Genomic DNA, 13,544 nt, shown 5'->3' with positions numbered 1-13,544 from the left:
AATTATCGTTGTTCGCAGTTGTTTGTTGTTCGTCGCAAGCTTGTAAGATAGCTTCTCGTGAGTTTGCGGTTACAGAGCTAACTTTCTTCAAAGCATCATCAATGTGTCGTAGAAATTCCCCCGTAGTCGTTTGGAGAAAATGAAAAGGTGGAACGGTGAAAATCGACTGCCTCATCGCTGTCAAGTATTCTTTAATGTCAGTCAAGAATGATAATTTGGAATTTTCATCAATTGATCGGGTATCTCTGGTAACGTTGCAAAATCTATCGATTCTTTCTCGAATAAATAAAAGATTGTTTGCTATAGTTTTCAAACTCAGTTGTGTTGGAAGTGGAACACTATGCTTCAATGTATCGTCTTCGAATTCAAATGTGCGGTTTTTGTAAAAGTTTTCGAGCGTTTCCCCGTAATCCCGAATAACGCTGGATATGGACTCCTCACCGTCCTTTTCTTTCACTGCTGTCGTGACACGCGTCTGATATAACGCAAACACCGTCAAAATAAAAATTGAGAACTTCATTGTGATAGCCTTCACTGGCTTGTAACTCACTCTTGTCCGAACGAGCGCAAAATTGTAACTGAATCACAACGCGACATCCCGTTCTATTATGTACATTCCATACACACATTATGAACATTCATATACAGTGGCTCACAGCTTATTTGACCCACACCTAAAAAGGAATAACTCCTGAACCATAAGAGATACCCATAAAAATAAAACGCAGAAAGGTTAACTGTTGTTTTAACTTAAAAAATATGTTTTCATTTATTTATTATAGCAAGGAACTTTTTAATTAAACAATTAAAACTAAAAATACTGCCTTTTTCAACGTCAGTTCATCAAATTAATTATAAAAAATTGCAAAAAAAAATATTTTTTCTTGGTATGACTGCCTTTTTGGTCTACAACCGACTTCAGTCGAACATTAAAATCGGGTGACTGAGCTGGCGATTTCTTTATATGGGGACAATTATAACCCAGCCAATATTGAACTATACCCGACTTTTGCTTTGGGTCATTGTCTTGGTAGAACCGAAAACCCTGTTTTATTCCCAATTTCTCAGCACTTTGGAGTAAATTATCCTTAAGGATATTAAGATAAACATTTTTATTCATTATGCTTTCAATAAATTTTAGGTTTCCGACTCCTGCTGCGGACTTACAGGCCCAAACCATAACGTGTCCGCCGTCATGCTTAACGGTGGGTTTTAGATGTTTGTCCTGCAGCTCTGTATTGGCTTTACGACATAGCTAAGAACGTCCTCGGACCAAATATATTAAATTTTGACTCATCAGCGAAAATGACGTAATATTTTTGGGTCTAAATGTATGGCGTAAAGCCAATACAGAGCTGCAGGACAAACATCTAAAACCCACCGTTAAGCATGACGGCGGACACGTTATGGTTTGGGCCTGTAAGTCCGCAGCAGGAGTCGGAAACCTAAAATTTATTGAAAGCATAATGAATAAAAATGTTTATCTTAATATCCTTTAGGATAATTTACTCCAAAGTGCTGAGAAATTGGGAATAAAACAGGGTTTTCGGTTCTACCAAGACAATGACCCAAAGCATAAGTAGGGTATTATTCAATATTGGCTGGGATATAATTGTCCCGATATAATGAAATCTCCAGCTCAGTCACCCGATTTTAATGTTATTGAGAATTTGTGGGCTTTGCGGGACTCAAAAATTCGGGAGCGCAAAATTTCCAATAAAAATGACTTGAAAACGGCTTTGCTCGAAGAATGGGCTAAAATCACCCCAGGAACCTCAAAAAAATTGGTCGAATCTATTCCCAATCGACTGAAGTCGGTTGTGGACCAAAAGGGCGGACATACCAAATACTAAAAGTTAAAAAAATATTTTTATGCAATTTTTTATAATTAATTTGATGAACTGGGTCAAAAAAGCTGTGACGTTGAAAAAAACAGTATTTTTAGCTTTTATTGTTTAATAAAGAAGTTCCTTACTATAATAAATAAATGAATACATATTTTTTAAGTTAAAACAACAGTTAACCTTTCTGCGTTTTATTTTTATGGGTATCTCTTATGGTTCAGGAGTTATTCCTGTTTAGGTGTGGGTCAAATAAGCTGTGAGCCACTGTATACTTTATAGGGTCGGAAACGCTTCCTTCTAGCTGTTACATACTTTTGCACGAATACAATATACCCTTTTACTCTACGAGTAACGGGTATAAAAAAGTTGAACGGAGCATATTGTACAAACTTTTTTTTTGTCGTACATATTATTTCATTCCTCAGAAACGTCAAATGCTATATTTTTTTATATGTACAGTGACAAACTTAATTATTGGCACAGCAAGCATGTTAAACTTTGAGGCTATTTTTCTTCTTATAATATGCTGATATTAAAATAAAAGAAAATATTTTTAGATACAATCATTAATTTTATGTTAAATACAAGTGACTTCATTAATTTATCTTTTATAAATAATTTATTAAAAATAAATAACCAAAGAATGGACCAAATTTGCCTGAACAAAATTATTGGCACACTTGGGTTTTAATTAACTATTTTGTTAAAATTTTATCGATTTGGCCACTTTTTTTTTTAATTATCACATTTGCCTCTATAATCTTAATGGTATAATGATTAATTTTATTGCTAAAATTGTTTTAGTGCCTTAAAATAAAGGAAAAGTTGTTTGACTTTACAAGGTAAAAATAAAATCAACCGCATGTGTCCAAAAATTAAAATTTAATAAGCAGGATCAATGCAAATCGAAAGTCAACATTGGGGAAAGGATGCCCAGAAGCCATTTTTCCCATTCGGAGTCCTTTGCTACATTTTAAAGGACCCACGCAGTTGCAAAATGCAGGGCACACTGGCTAATCCATGGCTTTGAGAGGCCAGGAAAGCGTAAGGATCGTATAAAAGGACAATGTCAACCCCCAGATCTCCTCAACACGTATCGAAGTTGATGATAAGAAGGACTTTGGTAAGGATATTCACCCAACAGCCTTTTTCCAGGCCCTGTTTCTACAAATGAATTGCTCCTAGAAAAAATCCATCGGCTTGAAAAGGGTTCTAACATAAGCTCTTTGCTTGGGGAAAGGATTATTAAATCATACGAGAAGGTTGAAAGGACCCAAAAGTCGATTGGCATACTCAGATATAAATTTCCCTGCACTAAAAGGTTGTTTTTGACTTTTAAAATCTATTGATTTTTTCTAGGTTCAATTCGTTTGTAGAAACCATCATGCAGGGCCTGAAAAAAGGCTGTTGGGTGAATATCCTTACCAAAGTCCTTCTTATCATCAACTTCGATACGTGTTGAGGAGATCTGGGGGTTGACATTGTCCTTTTATACGATCCTTACGCTTTCCTGGCCTCTCAAAGCCATGGATTAGCCAGTGTGCCCTGCATTTTGCAACTGCGTGGGTCCTTTAAAATGTAGCAAAGGACTCCGAATGGGAAAAATGGCTTCTGGGCATCCTTTCCCCAATGTTGACTTTCGATTTGCATTGATCCTGCTTATTAAATTTTAATTTTTGGACACATGCGGTTGATTTTATTTTTACCTTGTAAAGTCAAACAACTTTTCCTTTATTTTAAGGCACTAAAACAATTTTAGCTATAAAATTTATCATTATACCATTAAGATTATAGAGGCAAATGTGATAAAAAAAAAGGGGCCAAATCGATAAAGTTTTAACAAAATAGTTAATTAAAACCCAAGTGTGCCAATAATTTTGTTCAGGCAAATTTGGTCCATTCTTTGGTTATTTATTTTTAATAAATTATTTATAAAAGATAAATTAATGAAGTCACTTGTATTTAACATAAAATTAATGATTCTATCTAAAAATATTTTCTTTTATTTTAATATCAGCATATTATAAGAAGAAAAATAGCCTCAAAGTTTAACATGCTTGCTGTGCCAATAATTAAGTTTGTCACTGTATATATTTGTACATACATATGTATATATTTGTACATACATATGTATATATATTATCAAATGGCAAGTTGAACGGAGCATACATATGTATGTATACAAACTGAAAATAGAGCAGCAGTGATTTTGATTTCCAAGAAATGATAATACTCCATCACTTCGTGGAAAACATTAACAGAGCTGTGTTGTGACTTTTATTTTTTGTGATGTTTTTCTACCGAAAATATTTTTTTTAATGGACGTTTCTTTGGAAAATCCCCGGAATCATTATCCGGAACTTGACTAGAGCGTTTATGAAGCTGATACTGAGGCGATCGTGATCATAGACAAAGATCAAAGAGCAAAAGATTATTTTTGAGTTATTTATGTATGTACTCATTGTATTGCGAGGCTACATCAACTTTGTGTTCGCAGCGAGAAATTATAAATCCCTATAAAAGCGGGTCTCGACTGGCATTGTAGTTATCGTCAGTCAATTTGTTCGGACGAAGTTTGTGAAAATGAAGCAGTTTACTTTTCTGTGCGTTATTTTGTTACTATACAGTTTGGACGAAGAACAAATTTTGATGACGAAATTGAACAACTTGGTAGAGATATACAACGAGCAATTGGACAAGAAAGTGCAATGGAATGTTCTCAACGAAGCTCAACGATTCAAGGGTTATCAAGGCAAGGCCAAAGATAATATGAAAGAATTACTGGATGAAAACAAGCAATCTCACGATGAATATTTGTTTGCTGTGGTTCCGTTATTCCAATGGTGCGTAGCGGCTGAAAACGATTTACCGCATACTGTTTCAGTAATTCAAAGACCAAACTTATCGGAGCGCGTTCGATCGTACATAAAAAACAGGACCAAAGACTTACTTCTCAGAGGTGTTAATTATTCGCAAGACTCCATTAGTCACATAAAACGAGCTATACAACATATGTCGAAATTAGGGTTATTACTTAATGTAACAGAAATCCAATTCCATGAAGATTTTCAATCGAACGGGTTTTATGGCATTGAACGCAGTGAACTGGTCAACAAAATAAGCAGCCTCAAAGCGAAATCAAGAACGATTGCTGCTGTAGTGGCAGCGATTGGTCTAGTAACCACGGTTATATTGGGCTTTGTCACAGGTCCCGTAGGCATCGCGATTGGCTTAGCAGCAGCTTTAGCAAAAGCTGGCATTCCACTTGGAATTATTTATGGCCATTCAATACCAAAGCTAGAGCAACAACTAACAATAATTGAGAAGTTTTACAACAAGCTGCAAGATGCTTTGATTCGTGCTTAGCAAGATTGCCTTAAGATCGATGAGGCTTTAAAAACGGAGCTGAAGGAAATCAATGAACTAGCTAGTGACATTCAAACACCCAATGTAAGTTTTTCGTGTATTTCGCGAAATGATGTGTTTAGAAAAATGATTCCATATAATTTTGATGTGTGGGCCTCAGTGTCACTTTGGTCTGCGAAAATTTAACAGGCTACTCAATACCAGACACAGCCAGATAGTAACGATTTAATAATTCAAAATATTTTGTTCATTTCACAGCCCGATGATATGGTGATTCCGGAATTCAGTAGTGTGTTTGTCGACTCGTTGAATACGCTTTCTAATTCATGTAAGAGGTACGTCACATCACACCGATCAACGCCATCTAGAAGACGACGGGATGCCGTTGCCAAGAAGCTATCAATTACACCAACCAACTATCGCTTGGAAGCAGGAATGGTTTTGAATGAAAATTACGGAGTCATGCACGAGATGGTATTCGCTAATTTGAAAGAATTCTTCAGCGATCCGCTCATTTCGCATGCTTTATAAAATAGCGTAATGATTTTGTTCTGCATAGAAATATCCGTAAAATTTGCAGTTTGATTGAATTTCGTGTTTCCAAACATGCAGAGAATACTGTTGAAAATTTTCAACTATTATTTGATACGCAAACATTTTTACTTATATGTATGAACTTTGTAAACCAAATAAAGAGATTTCACTATTTTACGCCTGAGTTTCAAACTTTAACATGATGAATTATAATCGTATTTGTGTATTGTGCATCACACGAATTGTGTTCGTTTTTAAACCTTCTCTTGCATTATTTGCTTTTGATTATGTTATGTGCGTTGCTAAGAACAAAATACACGTATTTTCCGGCATTCTCACACAATGTTTTATTGAACAAGAAAGGAAAGCTAACTTCGGGCGCAGCCGAAGTTGATATACCCTTGCAGAATATTCTGTAAATAATATTCTCCAAAATTATTCATATGATGCATTCTTAATACTCATAAAAAATCCCAACTTCCTAACTTTAAAAACACCAAAGTTATGGCATTTTCAATCGTTCAGTTATATGGCAGGTATAGGATATAGTCGGCCGATCCCGGCTTATATAGTGCGTGCAAAGGAAAGAAGGTGTGTGCAAAGTTTCAATTCGATATCTTTAAACTGAGAGACTAGTTCGCGTAGAAACAGACAGACAAACAGACAGACGGCCAGACAGACGGACGAACAGACAGACAGACGGACATGCTTATATCAACTCAGAAGGTGATCCCGATCAAGAATATATATACTTTATAGGGTCGGAGATGTCTCCTTCACTGCGTTGCACACTTTTGACCAAAATTATAATACCCTCTGCAAGGGTATAAAAAGAGCATTGACTCAAAGGTATACGAATTACTTCAAACATTTCCTTTAGTAAAAACATTTATGACAGATAACGAGCCGAGTTTCGTATTGACACAGTTTAAATCCTTTTTACAACGTTCTGGAACATCAATTCATTACTAGGTGGGGTGAAAAGTAACCTCCTTGACCGCCAGAATGCGCTACTACTGCAAAGAAGGTTATGGTTCCCTACCGTGCGTTCATATTTAGGCAAGCATACCAAATTTCAGATGGGGCAAATGCTCCGTCAGATTACACCGTCAAATATTGGTTTCGAGAGTTTCGTGGTGGCCGCAACTCCACTACCGATGAAGTCCGCAGCGGCAGCCCTTCCGATGCGGTTACAGAGGACAATGTCAAAAAAATACATGAAATGGTATTGGTTGATCGCAAAGTGAAAGTGCGCGAGTTAGCAGATGCCACAAAGATCAGTACTGAGCGCACACGCCATATTTTGAACGAGATTCTGCATATGAAAAAGTTATGGTGCCGCGCATGCTCACTCCGGACCAAAAACTCGAACGCGAGAGCAGTTCGAAAGAGTGTTTGGACTTACTGATGCGGAATCCGGCGGGCTTTTGGCGTCGATTGGTAACTGTTGATGAAACCTGGATCCACTATTACACACCAGAGAACAGAATGAGTGCCCGACAATGGACCAAAGCCGGCAAGAGTCCTCCGAAGCGGCCGAGGGAAAGGTTATGGCGTGAATTTTTTGGAATTGTCATGGCATACTCTTCGTGGACTACCTCGAAAAAGGAAAAAGCATTAACAGCGAGTATTACTGTGCATTGAAGGCCGAAATCGCTGCAAAACGGCTTCGCATGAAGCGAAACAAAATTTTGTTTGTGCAAGACAATGCACAAGAGCGTAGCAACCACGGCAAAAATAGGTGACTTAGGGCTCCAATTGCTTGGGCATCCACCTTATTCACCCGATTTGCCTCCCTCGGACTATTATCGCTTCTTCACGGACCTGAAAAGATATCTCAGTAATAAAAAATTCAGGTCACGGTTACTTTTTACTCCATCTAGTATACAGACCCTAGGCATAGCCTATCCAATGGACAAGTTGAAAGAGTTTCAACCTTAACAGAAATAGGTCGTTGTATTAAAGACGAGTACCGCCTCCTAGATTATTCTGAAATTATTATAAGAGCAGCTTACACTCATAGCAAAATCAACCCTAAATTTTAGAAATTCGCCTTAAAACTTTATTTTTTTTAAATCGAAGAAAAGATTTCTATTTTCAAGGAATTTTTTTTCTCAAAACAAGAAAACTTTTCTTGGATCAAGAAAGTGTTTCTCAAATGTAGAAATTGTCGGCATAAACTAAACTCACCTTAAATCCAAGAAAGAATTTCTATAATTTAGTAAAAATGGTACTTGTTTTTAGAATTTTTTTTCTTCAAAATAGAAATTCTGCCCTTAAAAATTATTTACCCTAAAAAATATAAAAATGTTCTCAAATTAACCTTAAAAATTCGATAACCCTAAAAAATAGAAACGCTTAAAAGTGTGAATTCTGATTTAGAATGGGACATTGCACAAAATTTAAAAATATAAAAATTTTTTCAAATTAACCTTAAAAATTCGAAAACCATAAAAAATAGAAACGCTTAAAAGTGTGAATTCTGACTTAGAATGGGACATTGCACAAAATTTAAACATTTTTAAAATCCTCATGTCCCAACTATTACCATCTAGAAATAAAAGGAGTATTAACGAATTAGGAACAGTATGGAAGTAGCTACACCTGACCATGACGACTTAATAAGAATTGAAAATAAAATTAACGAACTTACAGAAAACAATAACAAAAAACTTACAATAAAATCACGAATATTTCAGGAAGTAAAATTAATCACCTAAACCCTTGACTCAATCATTTTTAAACAAGAAAGGAAAGCTAACTTCGGGCGGAGCCGAAGTGGAAATACCCTTGCAGAATATTCTGTAAATTATATTCTCCAAAATTATTCATATGATGCATTCATATGATGCATTCTTAAAAATCCCAACTTCCTAACTTTAAAAACACCAAAGTTATGGCATTTCCAATCGTTCAGTTATATGGCAGCTATAGAATATTGTCGGCCGATCCTTATAAAATTTTGTAGATCGGATTGATTGGCCAAACATAAAGAAAATACCAGCTTCCTAACTTAACAAACACCAAAGTTATGGCATTTCCGATCAATCAGTTATATGGCGGCTATAGGATATAATCGGCCGATCGTTATAGGATGTAGTCGGCCGATCCCGGCCTTTCCGACTTATATTGTGCTGTAACGATTCGTTCGGCTACGGTGTTAACAAAAAAAGGTATAAAGGATGCACGCTAGTGTCCAGCTGATCCTTGTCGGCTATATGGGGTGGTGATCTTGTCCTCAACCTTTTAGCCTTCAGTCATTTCTAGAATATCAAATAAGAATAATCGCCCACCACTAAACAAACATCAGCTCGACAGAAACTCCCCCGAATTCCCAAAGACCCTCTGATGATATTGAGGAATCTTTGATGCCCTCCCTGCCTTGGCCATTCCCACCTAATTTAGTCATATTTTGTTTAAACGGCCCTTTGGGTCGCCAACGGCCTTCACCGGGAGATCATCCTAATTAGAGGCAATTTCAAAAAGTTCTTAAAACATAAAATATATGTATTTACACACTACAGAAAATTCTTACAATTAACAGACATTATTAAAATAATAAAATATATAAATAAATGAATCAAAATGCATACAAATGCATACAAATACAAAATCACGTAAAATATTTAAATAAAAAGAGTTCCTAAATCAACTCCAGAGAATCACAAAAAAATATACGCGAATATTGAGCGGCCGAAATTTACATATATGCAAATGCAATTAGTGAGTGACTTTACACTGCTGTTTCTTTTTTTTTTTACACAAAAATCAAATAAATCCGCTCCAAAGTATTTCGCGAAGGGCATTGACCTTGAATCCCTACTCCCGATCATTCGTATTGCTGGCCGTGGCCGTGAAATTCTATTTCTTTTGGTTCTTGCATTTCCTTTTTCTTCTTTTTTACATTCGACTAATATGGGCCAGTGGGGCAACGTTTGGTCATTAGTGGATTTTGCATTAGATTATCATTTCCGAGAAATTTTGTATAATAGTGAAATATCACTCACCACCGTGTTGGATGTCCATCGACGAAAGCGCTTCCGTGAGGTTTCCTAAAAAAAACAAATCACCAACACCACCACTGTGCAAACATTTTTTCTTTTACATTTCATTTCAACAAAATTTGCACGGCACCAGCGGAATAGAAATTAAATTACTCTTTTTTTCATTTATTCACGGGGTTAGGGTTTTATCAAAGACCAATATAAACAATTATTGGTATATTGGTCTTTGGTTTTATCCTCCCTCTCACGCGTTTTAGTAAATTTTTGATGATTCTCCGCTCTTTCCTTTTTCGTCTTCTTGCTTCTTTTTTTATATAAATCGCTTTTGTACCACCTCACTAACACTTACACTAATTCTTAAACTTGTATTCACATTGCTTGCATTTTTGCTTATTTTATAATAAATTCTCCTCCGTTTCCGCTCGCGATTTCTTATTTCTTTTTCTTCACTTTACATTTAAATATATTTAATTATTTATGTAGGACGATCGCACGCAGGTCTACTGAATCACGGAGTACCACGGGAACTGCTCGAATGGTTTTCTTGTTTCACTCAGCCATATTCCCGCTTGGAGAGTCGGGAGATTGGAGAGCACAATGGGAATGAGTGTTATTCCAGCCGAAATCACCTTCTAATTGGAGTCGAGTATTTTGATCTCGAGCCTTTTGGTGTCTTTGGTTTACTTTGGCTTTTCTTCAACCCGCCCTCAACTCTGGCTATATCTACGCACGAATTACAACTATGTACAAATATTAAAATAAGGTGCAATAAAAAGGCATACAAAATCTAAGGCCCCCTTGAGTTGGATGCCGAGGAAATTTCCCACTCGTCGCCGTCCTCCTTATGTCTTTTTTTCTCTCTTCGGGAACTTTGATGGCTTTTCTAATCTGGAATTTTTCCAACTGCTGCCGCGAGTTGTCCGGGCCAGGCATTAAGCGTCAAAGCTAATTAAAATGATAAAACTGGATTGCTTGCCCGTAGATAATCCTCAACATTTTCTGGCTTACCCTTGGAATCGGCTTTAGGGTCGGTCGATTTTTGTTCAATTATTCGGTTTCTTTTTATTTTTTTTGTTGCTGCTCCCACTGAAACACATTATTCTTAATTTTTTTCCGCTCAGGCCTCACAAGTTTTTTTTTTTTTTAAACACTTAGTAGACACAACGTTACTCTATCCCTGCCGAAAATCGAAAGAAAAATTGTGGATGCCGGAACTTCGCCATTTTTTCTGACCTGACAAGTGCCTCTGTTGCCTCTTACTCCGAAACCTTTACCCCCAGAATTCTTCTTCTATCCCAGCCGGTAGTACCCAAGCCGACAACTAGATGGCGGCACAATAATCTCCCACACTGCAAAGCAACTTCTCTGCCACAAGCGTTACACGGCGTGCAAAGGAAAGAAGGGTGTGTGCAAAGTTTCAATTCGATAAAACTAAGAGACTAAAAAGTACGGGGAACGAAATACAGTGACTCCATCGCTTAATCGGACAAGTACCTTCTTATGATAAATGTGCTCTAAAAATATACTAAATGGGCTTAATTAATTTTTTAAAATTTTTTTATTATAAATATACACTTTCATCTATCTAAAACAAAAGAAAAAAGTCAACATTTTTGTTAAGAACCCAAAGTTTTCAAACAAATACAAATTTATATCGATATTTGGCGCTCAACGAATAATCGGACAATCCCAAAATGAACACAAAAAATCGTTTTTTTTCCTGGAATTCGATGCAAACTTTAGGCTTTTTGAATTGCGTTTGGTTTATAATAGAGATTAGGAGCAGAAAACATAAATTTGCTATTATAAAGTAGAAAAATGGCTCCAAATGGAAAGCAATCCTCTGTAGAACTTCGGCAGTTAGTTGTTAAGCTACATTTTGAAGGAAAAACTGTAAGGGAAATCTCCGAATTAGTTGGAAAAAGCAAATCTACGGTCCACGACATTATTAAGCGGTTCCCTGATAAATTTAGATTTGCCAATAAAAGCAGGGAAGGCCAAAAAAAGATCTTAAATGACCGAGAAGAGAGGTCGGTTTTAAAAGAAATGAAACAAGATCCCTTCAAAACTGCTAAATAACTAAAGATTTCTTTACAAAACCGAATTGGTAAGGACGTGTGTTTCAATACTGTGCGTAATACTTTAAATAAATTCGATTTCCACGGAAGATTTGTGCGGAAGAAGCCCTTTATTAGCCCCAAGAACAAATAAAATCGCATTAAATATGCAAAAGAATATTTGATGAAAACAGGGGATTTTTGGAAGACGGTAATATAGTAGTTATTGAGCTAAAAAAATATTTTTGTTGATTTTTTTATTTAAATAGAACCTTTAATTAATTAATAATAATTAATTTAATTAATAAAAAAAAAAGTTGAACGGAGCATATTGTACAAACTTTTTTTTTGTCGTACATATTATTTCATTCCTCAGAAACGTCAAATGCTATATTTTTTTATATGTACAGTGGCTCACAGCTTATTTGACCCACACCTAATTTTCAACATTAAACAGGTATAACTCCTGAACCATAAGAGATACGCATAAAAATAAAACGCAGAAAGGTTAACTGTTGTTTTAACTTCAAAAATATGTTTTCATTTATTTATTCTAGCAAGGAACTTCTTAATTAAACAATAAAAACTAAAAATAATGCCTTTTTCAATGTCACAGCTTATTTGACCCAGTTCATCAAATTAATTATAAAAAATTGCATAAAAATATTTTTTTAACTTTTAGTATTTGGTATGTCCGCCCTTTTGGTCCACAACCGACTTCAGTCGATTGGGAATAGATTCGACCAATTTTTTTGAGGTTCCTGGGGTGATTTTAGCCCATTCTTCGAGCAAAGCCGTTTTCAAGTCATTTTTATTGGAAATATTGCGCTCCCGAATTTTTGAGTCCCGCAAAGCCCACAAATTCTCAATAACATTAAAATCGGGTGACTGAGCTGGAGATTTCATTATATTGGGACAATTATATCCCAGCCAATATTGAATAATACCCTACTTATGCTTTGGGTCATTGTCTTGGTAGAACCGAAAACCCTGTTTTATTCCCAATTTCTCAGCACTTTAAAGTAAATTATCCTTAAGGATATTAAGATAAACATTTTTATTCATTATGCTTTCAATAAATTTTAGGTTTCCGACTCCTGCTGCGGACTTACAGGCCCAAACCATAACGTGTCCGCCGTCATGCTTAACGGTGGGTTTTAGATGTTTGTCCTGCAGCTCTGTATTGGCTTTACGACATAGCTAAGAACGTCCTCGGACCAAATATATTAAATTTTGACTCATCACCGAAAATGACGTAATATTTTTGGGTCTAAATGTATGACAAATACAAAATCACGTAAAATATTTAAATAAAAAGAGTTCCTAAATCAACTCCAGAAAATCACAAAAAAATATACGCGAATATTGAGCGGCCGAAATTTACATATATGCAAATGCAATTAGTGAGTAACTTTACACTGCTGTTTCTTTTTTTTTTTTACACAAAAATCAAATAAATCCGCTCCAAAGTATTTCGCGAAGGGCATTGACCTTGAATCCCTACTCCCGATCATTCGTATTGCTGGCCGTGGCCGTGAAATTCTATTTCTTTTGGTTCTTGCATTTCCTTTTTCTTCTTTTTTACATTCGACTAATATGGGCCAGTGGGGCAACGTTTGGTCATTAGTGGATTTTGCATAAGATTATTATTTCCGAGAAATTTTGTATAATAGTGAAATATCACTCACCACCGTGTTGGATGTCCATCGACGAAAGCGCTTCCGTGAGGTTTCCTAAAA

The sequence above is a fragment of the Drosophila rhopaloa genome, unplaced genomic scaffold, assembly GCF_018152115.1.
Source record: "Drosophila rhopaloa isolate 14029-0021.01 unplaced genomic scaffold, ASM1815211v1 contig_115, whole genome shotgun sequence".
Lineage (NCBI taxonomy): Eukaryota > Metazoa > Arthropoda > Insecta > Diptera > Drosophilidae > Drosophila > Drosophila rhopaloa.
The sequence above is the reverse complement of the archived record's forward strand: the minus strand, read 5'-3'. Positions refer to the sequence as shown.